Raw genomic sequence first — 13,117 nt, forward strand, 5'->3', positions numbered from 1 at the left:
ACGAAAGAGAACTATCAATAAATATATCTAGAAAAAAACAGATATGCTGAACTTTTGAAGGAAACATAACTACTTTAAAAAAACAGATACACCTCTGAACTCACAGAATACACACCCATTAACTGAATCGTGAAAATCAGATATGCACACAATTTATAGTGAAGCAAGACCTGAAAAACAACCATCCGCTTGCAGGGCACATTTCGCAACATGTCTACACTGGCATGTAAAGCGGCACAACCTGTTCTAGTTTATACATATAAAAGGTATGTGTTACAAAGACAGAACAGCTTTTTCAAGTTTGTAGACTTTCTACATAACATATAAAAATCTGTATACCACTAGGTTTTTTTCTTTATATACTTGGTTGGAGTAAAGCAGATGGAATTATTCAGTTACTTTGTTCTGAATGACAGAATTTCTCACTTACGTCATAAAAAGTACTTTGATATAACTAAATCTGGGATAAAGTCTTTCTGGTTTAACTATAGTATACAGGTTGTCACCAGCTCACAACAGTCAGTTAATCCAATTTATTTCTTAAAATAGCTTGAAATTCTATAAATACAATATTCATATCCCAATATCATGCCCAGAGATGAAGAGAGCGGCCGTTCGAGCATGCAATGGCTGCTCCATCCATCTCTATGGTGCCGTACTCGGCAAACTCCATCAATTCTATAGATGATGAATGAGACAGCCGGCACATGTGCAAGCAGCTGCTCTTTTCATCTTAGGGTACGAAGGGGTTACAACAAACCCCGCTCTTGTGATCTGTGGGGGTCCCATCACTGAGACCCCCACCGATTGCCAAGTTAAACTTGCAAGTCACTGAGATCCCCTTTAATCGCTGCCAGCTACTTGCGGACCTGTGGCTGGGAAACAGACATTACTGGAACCTGAGGGAAAGTAGCCACTGAACCAACCAAGTGGTATAATATTACAATAGTTAACCAGTTAAGCAAATAATTGATGGCCTGCAATAGAAAGCTTCTATGTTTACTTCCACTGGATACAAATCTGTCTTGTGATGGATATGCATGTGCATGAACTGTTATCACAGAGAGTGATAAGTGTTGTGTGATAATAACTGCTTGTGCAGAACTTTTCCTTACACAGACTAGATCAATTATTTGCTGAAAGTTGACAACCCTTTTAACCCCATAACGCAAAAAGCAGTTACTTTATGTCTTGATGCGTAGGAGGGAGTATAAAGCGGGCTTCATGGGCTGAGCACTCTTAATACTCACCGCGTGGGCGCTGCCATCTTGGTTCGGATCATCGCTCCCTGTGACTCCAATCGGGGAGGAGTGATCCATTACATGACAGCCTCTGGTCACACAAAGATCGTGTTTTAGGCTATTACAATGTGTGATTTGCAAATTGTAATAGATGGTATGAAAAATCCCCATATACTGCCATACTGTAGCATGGAAGTATATGGTAGGATCAGACAACCAAGGGTTAATGTACCCTAGGGGGTCTGAAAAATAGTAAAAATTAAAAAAAAAAAAAAAGGGGAAAAAAAATTAGATTAAAAAAAACTAAAACCCCCCTTTCCTTAGAAGTCATATAAATAAACAGGAAAAATCAGAAACACATTAGGTATCGCTGCCTCCGAAAATGCCTATGTCAAAACATTTAACCCTGTAATGGTAAAATAGCGCCAAAATTCGCAAATGGCACTTTTTTCCATTATGTAAAGTCGCAAAAAAGACACCACCCACATCTCTGTACAATAAAGTAAGAGAAAAAGTTATCAGCGCCAAAAGATGGCAAAATTGAGAATTTTTTCATTTTTGTAAATGTAAGAAAACATTATAAAACCTATACCAATTTAGTATCCCCGTGATCGTACTGATCCTAAGAATTAAGCAGAACTGTGATTTGGGGTGCACAGTGAAAGCCGTAAAATCCAAGCCCACAAGAAAATGGAACAAATGCGTTTTTACATAATTTTCACTGCACTCAGAATTCCCCCCCTCCCGCTTCCCAGTACACAGCAAGGAATAATAAATACTGTCACTATGAAGTGCATTTTGTTATGAAGAAAACAAGCCCATTTACATGGAAAAATAAAGTTATAGATTTTTGAAGGTGGGGAGTGAAAAATGAAAAACGCAAAAACGAAAAGGGCCAGGTTCATTACGTTTTTGCAACACATTTGCACCATATTCTTGTGTACACCATTTTTATGGCTTTCACTGTGCACACCAAATGATATCCATCTTGTATTCTTCAGGTTGGTACGATCACAGGGATACCAAATTAGTATAGGTTTTCTACTGATATAATAGATTTAAACAAAATTTCTTTATTTTGCCCTATTCCGACACTAATAACTTTTTCTTACTTTGGTGAATGAAACTCTCTAAGGTTTAATTTTATGCTGACATTTTATTTCTGCTACCATTATAAGGACTTATAATGAAAGAGTGGTTAATCGGACATTTGAGCGCTATTTTTTGCTACTTATTTCATAGATTCATAGATCTGAATTTTTGATACCTGACATGTGTATGATTTTATTACCGTAGTTTATTTTATATGGGTTCTAGAAAAAAGGTGGGCGATTTGAATTTTTTACAGTTTAACATATTTTTATATTTTTGAGGGTTTTTTTTAAATTCTTGATATACTACTTTTTTAGGTCCTCTAGTTTGAAAGCCCAAGGGTCCAATTGCTCATTCAATATACTGCTATAAAACTGTATTACAATATAATGTGAATATACAGATCTTTTATTGTAGCCTGCCTCCAGCAGGCTGTGATAGAGAGCATTAATTGGCAGCCATAGGAGCCTCACAATCAGCAACCCCTGATGTAGGAATTGCTGATTGGCAGTAATATGGCTGCCACTGTGTGCAGCTGCTGTTTTTGTGAAATGATAAGCTTTGACCACAGCAGCAACTAACAGGTTAACTGCCATAACTGTTGCAGGCAGCAGATCGCTGAACGTGTCTTCTGTATAATACAGCAGATATCTGGACTGTATGGAGAGGAGACAGCCTACAAGCCTTTTCCATATAACCCTAGACTCTATTAATTTTATTTACACTTGGAAGTTCTTAACCCCTTAAGGATGCAGCCATTTTGTAGCTGCAGCCCCTTTTTTGTATTTGTTTTGTTTGTGTCGCTTTATATGGTTAGAACTTTTGAACTTTTTTTTTAAAAAGTTTATCAAAACTTTTATCAAAACGATTCTGAGATTGTTTTTTCCTCACATGTAGTACTTCATTTTAGTGGTAAATGTTAACTGATAAGTTTTGCATTTATTTTAACCCCTTAAGGACGCAGCCATTTTGTAGCTTAAGGCTCAGCCCGATTTTTTGGATTCTGACTTGCTTCCCTTTATATGGTTATAACTTTTGAACACTGTTACTTATCAAAACGATTCTAAGATTGTTTTTTCCCCACATGTTGTACTTCATTTTAGTGGTAAATTTTGGCAGATAAGTTTTGCGTTTATTTACAAAAAAAAAGAAAATATGATAAATTTTTTGAAAAATTTGCCATTTTCGAAATTCAAAATCACTGCGTTTTCAGGCAGATCGATTTACCACCTAAATAAGTTGCTGAATAACATTTCCCATTTGTCTACTTTACATTTTCATAATTTCTGAAATGTTTGGATAATTTATTTTGATGTCACGCGGCTTACAAATAGAATATCGCTTTTCCGTATTTTCAGAATTGACTATTTTGGGGATCTATACAGTTTTGAATGAAATTTTACATATTTAGCATCAAAACCCCCTATATAACCAACCCATTTTCAAATCTGCATCCCTCAAGCTATCAGAAACAGCTTTTACGAAGATTGTTAACCCCTTGAGATCTTCATAGTAATTGCATCAAAATGAAGGTGAAATTTAGAATGGTCATATTGTTCCCTTATACGTTCATTTAGCCCTAAAATTTACACATTTCCAAAATATAAAAAGAGAAAACCCACCATACAATTTGTTCTGCAATTTCTCCTGAGTACAAAGACCTCCCACATGTGGCTGTGACTTGTTTTATGGGTACACAGCGAGGCGCAGAAGGGAAGGAGGGACCTGCAGCTGCCAGGATTTTAGTTTCCTCATTGGCCCCTTTTGAAGGCTATAAAATTTTCGCTTTTCCGTTATTTGGGCCATGTGATGCCATTTTTTTTGCAGGATGAGATGCTTTTTCCATTGTTACCATTTTGGGGTTGGTATCACCTATTGTTGAAAATTTAGGAACTTTTTTTTTGAGGGCAGGAGTAGAAAAGCATCAATTCTGTACTGGATTTTTTCCTTTTTTTTTTTGGGTGTTCACCGTATATACTAATAATCATGTTATCTTTATTCTATGGGTTGATACGATTATGGGGATACCAGACATGAATATATTTTCTTACGTTTTACTAAATTTGTCAAACAAAACCCTAATGTGGGGAAAAATCTATCATTTATGTATTGCCGTCTTCCAAGTGGCATAACATTGTTACTTTTTTGGCTACGGAGCTGGTTGATGGCTTGTTTTTTGTGGGACATGTTGTACTTTGCACCAGTATCATGTCGGAGTACATATGGTTTTTTGATCACATTTTATAGCAGTTTTTGTGGGATTGAAGAGGTAAAAATCATAATTTTTGGAGGGTTTATAACAGTTTTTTTTTACGGCGTTTATCGTGGGGGTTCAATAATGATTTACTTTTATTCTACGGGTTGTTACGGACGCGGTGATACTATATATGTGGGGTTTGTGTTATGATTTAGACTTTTTTTTTAGTTATATGTCTCTTTATATGTTTTGGGGGTTTGGGGCATTTTTTGTGATTTATGACTTTATTTTTTTATTGAATAACTTTTTTTTTTTACTTTTTCACTTTTATACCATGGGACATGAACAAGCAATCATCTGATTGCTTCTTCATGATAATATTCTGCAATACTGATGTATTGCAGAATATTATCAGTGTCAGCCTATACACTTGCATAGGCTGGCACTGTGCCAGTAAGATGACGTCACAGACGCCATCTTACCGGCAATTCTTGCAAGTAACTCTGGGGTCCAGATCGGACCCCAGAGTTGCCATAGCAACGATCGGCGCCCCCCCCCCCCCCCGAAAACGGTTCGGGGGGCCGATCGTGGGGGAAAGACCCCCCAGATGTATGTTAGATGCCGCGGTCGCGCTGACCGCGGCATTTAACGGGTTAAGCACCCGCGATCGGAGACAACTCTGATCGCGGGTGTTACACTGGGGTGCCGGCTATCAGTCACAGCCGGCACCCCGTCTTTCCTGATGCTGGTTCGGCTCAGATCTTGAGCCAAACCGGCATCAGCTCAGCGTCCGATATATCGGACGCTGAGCGTTAAGAGGTTAAAGAAAAAATGTATTAATTCTTTGAAAAATTTTCCATTTTCTAAATCATTGCGTTTTCAGGCAGATTGATTTACCATCTAAATAAGTTGCTGAATAACATTTTCCATATGTCTACTTTACATTTTCATAATTTTTGAAATGTCTGAATAATTTATTTTGAGGTCACCCGGCTTTCAAATCGAATATCGATTTTTCATATTTTCAGAATTGACTATTTAATGGATAAACACTGTTTTGAATGAAATTTTACATATTTTACGTTAAAAAAGCCCCTATATAATCAACCCATTATCAAACCTCCTACTATCAGAAACAGCTTTTAGTTAGATTGTTAACCCCTTGAGATCGTCATAGTAATAAAATCAAAATGGAGGTGAAATTTAGAATGGTCAAATGTTGACAGTTATACGTTAATTTAGCCCTACAATTTACACATTTCCAAAAGATAAAAACAGAAAACCCATCTCAAAATTTGTTCTGCAATTTCTCCCGAGTACAGAGACATGTGTCCGTTACTTGTTTTATGGACGCACAGCGAGGCGCAGAAGGGAAGGAGGGACCTGCATCTGAGAGGATTTTAGATTTCTCATTGGCCCCTTTTGTAGGCTATAAAATGTTAGCTTTTTCGTTATTGGGGCCATGTGATGGCATTTTTTTTGCGGGGTAAGATGCTTTTTCCAGTGTTACCATTTTGGGGCTGGTATCCCCTATTATCGAAAATTTAGGAACTTTTTTTTTTTTTTTTTAAGTCAGGAGTGGAAAAGCATCAATTCTGTACTGGATTTTTCTAAACTTTTTTTTGGTGTTCACCGTATAGCCTAAAATCATGTTATCTTTATTCTATGGGTCAATACAATTACAGGGATACCTGAATATTTTTTCTTATGTTTTACTAAATTTTCCAAATAAAACCCTAATATGGGGAAAAATCATTTTTGCATTTGAGTTATAGGTCTCTTTATATGTTATGAGGCTTACGGGCATTTTTTTTTTTTTATTATTTTATTTTTTATTAAAAAAAACTTTTTTAAATTTTTTTTACTAGGTTTCTTTTTACAGCATGAACAAGAATCCATTTATTCCTGAACAAAACTTCATCCTCTGGAAAATCATAACTCTCTAAATCTTGAATTCAATTGTGAATTTCTCATGACTATTGCTTTAAAAATAAATGGACCTGATTTTGTATGTCTAGCAATGGCACTTTCTTTGAAACCCCTTTTGTTCATGTAGATGCTTGTAGCCATAGCATATGTCAGCTCCCTATATCCTTAATGATATCTTCTAAACTGTTTTGGTATCATTTTAAAGCGGAGAATAATTTTAAAGAGGAGAATCTACCCTTTGATATAACATAAGGATTGTGACCATAGGTGGCACAGACCAGGAGATATCCACAAACACATTTTCTAAACCGTGGCACCTGTTCTGGTGTAATTTTAAAGTGGATAATCTCCACAAGAATTGCGTTTCCAAACACTACTGTAACTGTACTGTGGATATCTCCATTCTGTGGCATCTAGAAAGACAATCCTTAATAACAATTATTATTAATGAAGGACAACAAATAGATCAGTTCTATTTCTTCTATTCAAAATAAAAACAGGTTACATTCCTGTTGCCAAAAACAGTATGGATGCAAGTGACTTTTCTCTCTTTATTTATGAGTGTGGTTTAATCGATCTCCTTCAGCCGTCAAAGCCCAGAAAAGACAACTTATGTCATAGTTCATTTTTTTAATCCAATACCTGATGGTAAATTTGAATCATGTTACTATAACATCTCAATCTTTAGTTCAAGAAAACTGCAAGCATGAATACAAGTCTTTAGTTTATGAAACAGAGCTTGCTTCTGCTTTTATCAAGTCCCTTCATGCGATGTGTTCAGTCTCACTTCTCTTAAAATAAAGACCTAAAGAGGAGCAAATCACAATGTTAAAGGTTTCTTAACAGGAGGTTAGCCAATATTCTGACAGTAAAAGAAATCTGAACTTTAAGACATTAGAGATACTAGACTGAGGTCTCTAATTTATGTAAAACTGCAGCAAGCAATGAAGATTCATTGTGAGGCTTAGGCTGCCTTGCAAGCACACCAGGAAAAATGCATTTATGTTTTTTTTTTTGGAACGTGTTTTGGATTGTTATAATGCACAATTCCTTTCATTATAGATCACTATAATGCAAGGAGTCCCATCCACAGCAGTGATGTCAGTCCACGACACAGGGCTATGTCTAGTCTGTGGTACACAGATCAACAACAAGTCAGCATGAAACTACTACCCTCATTGTAAGCTAAATCCAGGTAAAAAGACTGAAATTTACTGTGATTCGTGGGAACAAATTTTTTCTCCCTTTATTAGCAAAAGGGCCCCAGGCAAAATGTGTTACATGGGGCAGAGAACTCTGGGAAGAATAAAGGAACTCCCTCAATCACATCTGCAGATATGTAAGCCATAAGTCCAGGGTGTCCGTTTTGGGGGTTCTGTATTCCCCAAATTTCAATTCTTTTTTTGTTGATAAAGTAGATATCAAGAATACCGTGTCAAATCCACATAGTTGGTGAAGTGATTTTTTCTCAAAGTCCAGGGTGTCAGTTCTTGTAGTTCTGTGTTATAGTCCCTCAGATCAGTCCTTTTGAGCTGGCACAGACGTTACCTTGTCAGGCTGCGTTCCCGCTTCACTTATTTGGGGAAGTTGGCCTCTGTAAGTGCCCATGGAATTGAAGAGTAAAGTGATTCTAAGAGTGGCGGCTGCCATGTGCGTAAAATACGAAAACACAGTATTGTTTGAAGACCAAACCACGCTCCCTATGCATATTTGAGCATGGCACAATGCTCTAAAACACCTAACAGGCTCTCTGCAGCCAGGAAATACTGTTTTTTAACGTGATTCGCCATGATTCAATTCGGGTCGAATCAAATTTTGACAATAAAATTCAGCGAATCAAATTTTTGAAAAATTTGCCCATCTCTAATTATAAGGTATAATGGAGAGATTGGCACCTGTCCTATGAGCGTGACAACACCTAGTCTTGGCTCACAATACAGGATGCAAAAAACTGAAGAAATATTGTATTTTGTACCTGGGTCTTCTGCACTCAGGACATGCAGTTATACGGGACACAAACAAACGCTGTGTGCAGTAAACCTCTAGTGATACTATCCACAGTGCCTTCAGAACTTCAGATTTGTTAGGGCTAGTTCTCACAGGAATTTTTCATAGTGGATCTTTTTCTGGATAACCTTAAGATATGACTGAAGTTTCTTTCTTGTTTATTGGCTCCGTTTTTATATTTTGCCAACACCAGCTAGAATGTATTAGGGTAATCTTGCTGGGAATACTAAGGAAAACTATGCAGAATTCCAAAAACCACCATTATTAAGTAATAACCAGTCTAAAATCTACAGATCTTTAAACGTCCCTATAAAAGAGCTAAAATATGACACAGAAAAGCAATGACACTGTGGCCCCTTAAACGTACACATAAAACAGATATATGTGGCACCATAAAGCAGTTCTTCAGAAAAGTATGCCTCAAGGAATTCTGTGATATCTCTCTGCAAGTTATTTTTGTCATGGAAGAACAAGGGTAGTAATCCACCAAGGAAACTCATCATTGTGGCTGGGAAGAAGGCAGCCGTTTTAAAAAAATATTTCATTCTTTTTAGTAGATAAGGTGAATATTTAGCTAAATAAAGGTTTTAGTACAAATTTTAGGAAACAAAATAGGAATATCCTCAATAGTAAGGATCTGTTCACACATTAAGCGATTGTCTAAAGCTAATTAAATAAAGATTTTCAAATAATGTACAGCAAAAATCCTTGGCTAAAATTTAGATTACCATCCAATAGATTTGGCCATTGTCAAAGTGGCTAATGTGCAAAAATTACTCTAAGGAATCCAGTCAAATAATAAACACAGTGTCTATTTATAAATCCTCATTGTACTCATTTTATGCAATATATGAATGGGGTATAAACTACCCCATTACAGAGAAGGGGCTTTATTATACTTTTATGGGACTTACAGGATAGCAAGTCCTATAGGGCAGATCAAGGGAACCTGCAGTGCTCTGTACTGTAAGTGAGCACACATTTATTCCCTATGAGAAAAATCCCTTTTAATTTCTAATAAAGGGGACCAATCACCAGCTTTCATCCCATTAAACTGCTAGACCCCTCAGGTAGGGTATAAAATGAAATACTTAGGGGGAAACCATATGGAAATATATATATTATAATATATTGAGGGGTCACAGTGTATAATTTGTATATGCAGGGGCACATTGTTTGAAGAGCACATAGCCATTATCTAGAGGACATTATATAGACTGATTGATCTTGTCCAGAAACCACAGTCATCAAGGTAGCAAATTCTGCAGTGATAAATCATGGAGAAGTAAACAGCTGCTACCTAATTTGATCAGTAAGTGAGGTGTGTGGCTGCCTGAAAGCAGGTTGTGCAGTACATTTTTTGCTGGTATATATTTATGTGTGAAGATTTAGTGCTGATATACTGTATATTTATGCTTCCAGTATACAGCCGGTCCCCTACTTAAGAACACTCGACTTACATACAACCCCTAGTTACAAATGGACCTCTGGATATTGGGAATTTATTGTACTTTAGCCTTAGGCTACAATAAACAGCTAGAACAGTTATCAAATGTGTCTGTAATGAAGCTTTAGTGTTAATATTGATTCTTATGACAACCCAACATTTTTATAATCCAATTGTCACAGAGACCAAATAAGTTCTGTCTGGGATTACAATGATAAAATATACAGTTCCGACTTGCATACAAATTCAACTTAAGAACAAACCTACAGACCCTATCTTGTATGTAACCCGGGGACTGCCTGTATTCATTTTTGGTATGTATTTATAAGTCCACGATATTTGTATGTGTACTGTATAGTCTTTGGTATCTATGTGTTTGGTATATTCATTTCTAGAATTTAGTTATGCATTTGTCAGGGTTGTGGAGTTGGAGTTGAAGTCTGGATCAATTTGGTGCAGTCGGAATAAAATGGACCGGCTCTGAATATTTTTTTCATCAGATTTTGGGGAAATTATGGAAAGTCCTATAAATGTCTGTTCTATTCCAGATCTAAGGATGTAGGCTTTTAGTTTAGATTAATGGGTTTTTTAAATCTTAGAACTTCTAGAGTGATCAGGAAAATTGAATTAAGACAGGATTTTCCAGTGTATGTTCGCTCTGTATACGGTTTGATGTTTTAGTTTGCTTTTACTGCGACTTCATGTTTGTAGAGGTTAGCTGCACTGATGGATTCTATACAATACACATAGAAGTTTCCCCTTGTTTTCTAAAATCTCAAATTCAGAAATAGAGAAGCACACAAAAGTGCTATAGGTATAGAAGCCAAGGCTCCGTGTTATCTAGCAATGATAGGCTTTGGGAAACACTAAGTGAGCTGTTCAGAAAAGCCAAATATTAAGTATAAAGTTCAACCAAAATTGTTAGAGATGTTGCCATTAATGTGTGGTTACTGCAAAGCCAGTGTGGAGAAGCTGTTCTCTAGCTTATAAATAATTAGGTCAGACTTGAGGTCATCTATGAAGGAGGATCTGATAGAGGGAGAACTATTTTTAAGGACAAATTCATAGACTCATTAAAGGATTATTATTCTGTACATTTAAAAAAAAAAACACTTTATTTCAAGCAGTGTTTTGCATAATTACAATTTATTAAAGTTAGTGTTCGAAGGTTGTATTCCAATAAATATTTTATAAGTTCTACCTAAATTACAAGGTTATTGTATCAATGATGATAAGAAGCCTTATTATTACTGTAAATGTATCACTTAAACATGACCCATGTTTGTGTGAGTCAGAGTTCGAAAAATTAAGGGGTTGGAGTAAGAGTTCGACTTACTGACTCTACTGCCCTAGTGTATGCTACAATTATTGCAGGTATATATTTATATTTGTGGTATATACATTTCAGGTATTTTCACTGGAGGGACATATTTTGCGTTATATTCACTCATGGTAGGTCTTAATGCAGATGATCCCATTGCAATTGGCCCCTTAAATGTGTTTCTTAGGATTATTAATGCTGTTCCATATTGGTGCTTTTTTCTGAATCATTGACACTTTTTCAAAAACAATTGTATCAATAAAATAGGTGGATACATGAATAGGAGGGGGGGGGGGGGGGCAGTGTACTGCTACATGCTGCATTAACTCCTTTTATTTTAAAGCCAACACCAAGATGGGCTTATCAGCTTATAGGGCACTTATGCTACAACACTTTCTTGTTTCCAGCTGTGTAGACAACTGCTGTTTTCAGGCTGACAGAGGGCTTTAAAATTAAAAAAGTGGCTGCTTAGCCATTGTAATATGGCCTACATGCCACTATGTAACAGTTGTTGGACACATTGGGCAAACAAGTGAACAAGCCTTAGCTTTCCTAATAAAATCGGCATGGAAAGCTATGGCAGCAGGTGAAGAACTGGTGGTCACGGAAAGAACTTTGGCAATGTTTAGGCTCAATAAATGTGGGAATATACTATTTTAAATGGCAGAATGTATACAGAACAAATAAAGCAATAAGACAGAAGAAGCTTTTGTGATGGTCTACAGCAAAAAAACACACTAAAGCTTTCTCATGTTACAATTTTTTTCAAACCGCTAGTGCACAGAATGGAACATTTAATTGTAATGCAAAAGAACCAAATAAAATTAGGTACAACTTATAACTAGGTTAACAGTTATGTTTACTTATAAATTATAATTCTTAAATTATACATTATAGTTATTTTTGTTAATTGATGATAGTTTACATTTAACCGAGCAATGTTTTAAAGTACAGAAGCAAGGCAATATAAATTCATAGGAAGAGATTTGCATTCACAGAAACTGCAACACATCTGCAGCATGCGAATATACACCAACATTTTATACCCTAATGACAGCTAGCTGAGACAAAGTGTGTATTATACAAACAATAACATTAATTAGCTGAAATGAGAATACCCCTTTAACCCCTTAAGGACCAGGCCCTTTTTCGTTTTTGCGTTTTTATTTTTCACTCCCCACCTTCAAAAATCTATAACTTTTTTATTTTTCCATGTACAGAGCTGTGTGATGTCTTATTTTCTGCGTAACAAATTGCACTTCATAGTGATGGTATTAAATATTCCATGCCGTGTACTGGGAAGCGAGAAAAAAATTCTAAATGCAGAGAAAATGATGAAAAAACACAATTGCGCCATTTCTTGTGGGCTTGGTTTTTACAGCTTTCCCTGTGCGCCCCAAATGACAGATCAACTTCATTCATTGGGTCAATACGATCACAGGGATACCAAATTTGTATAGGTTTTATAATGTTTTCATACATTTACAAAAATTAAACCTCCTGTACAGAAAAAAAAAATCTTCATTTTACAGTGTTCTTGCGCTAATAACTTTTTCATACTTTAGTGTACAGAGCTGTGGGTGGTGTCATTTTTTGCAACTTCTGATGACGTTTTCAACGCTTTTATTTTTAGGACTGTTCGACCTTTTGATCACTTTTTATAGATTTTATTCTATTTTTCAAAATGGCTAAAAAATGCAATTTGTGACTTCGGGCGCTATTTTCCACTACGGGGTAAAACGCAGTGAAAAACGGTTATTATATTTTGATAGATCGGGCATTTTCGGACGTGGCGATACCTGATGTGTTTATGATTTTTACTGTTTATTTATATTTATATCAGTTCTAGGGAAAGGGGGGTGATTTGAATTTTTGTTTTTTTA

General features: G+C 36.1%; 1 protein-coding gene across 6 annotated transcripts in view; it reads right to left on the reverse strand.

Moving 5' to 3' along the window:
- The window catches only part of ARID1B (AT-rich interaction domain 1B), a 310,106-nt gene that overhangs the window by 201,313 nt on the left and 95,676 nt on the right, over positions 1-13,117 (reverse strand). The gene's annotated exons all lie outside the window — the stretch shown is intronic.

Source organism: Engystomops pustulosus, chromosome 3 (genome assembly GCF_040894005.1).
Source record: "Engystomops pustulosus chromosome 3, aEngPut4.maternal, whole genome shotgun sequence".
In the NCBI taxonomy this organism is placed as follows: Eukaryota; Metazoa; Chordata; class Amphibia; order Anura; family Leptodactylidae; genus Engystomops; species Engystomops pustulosus.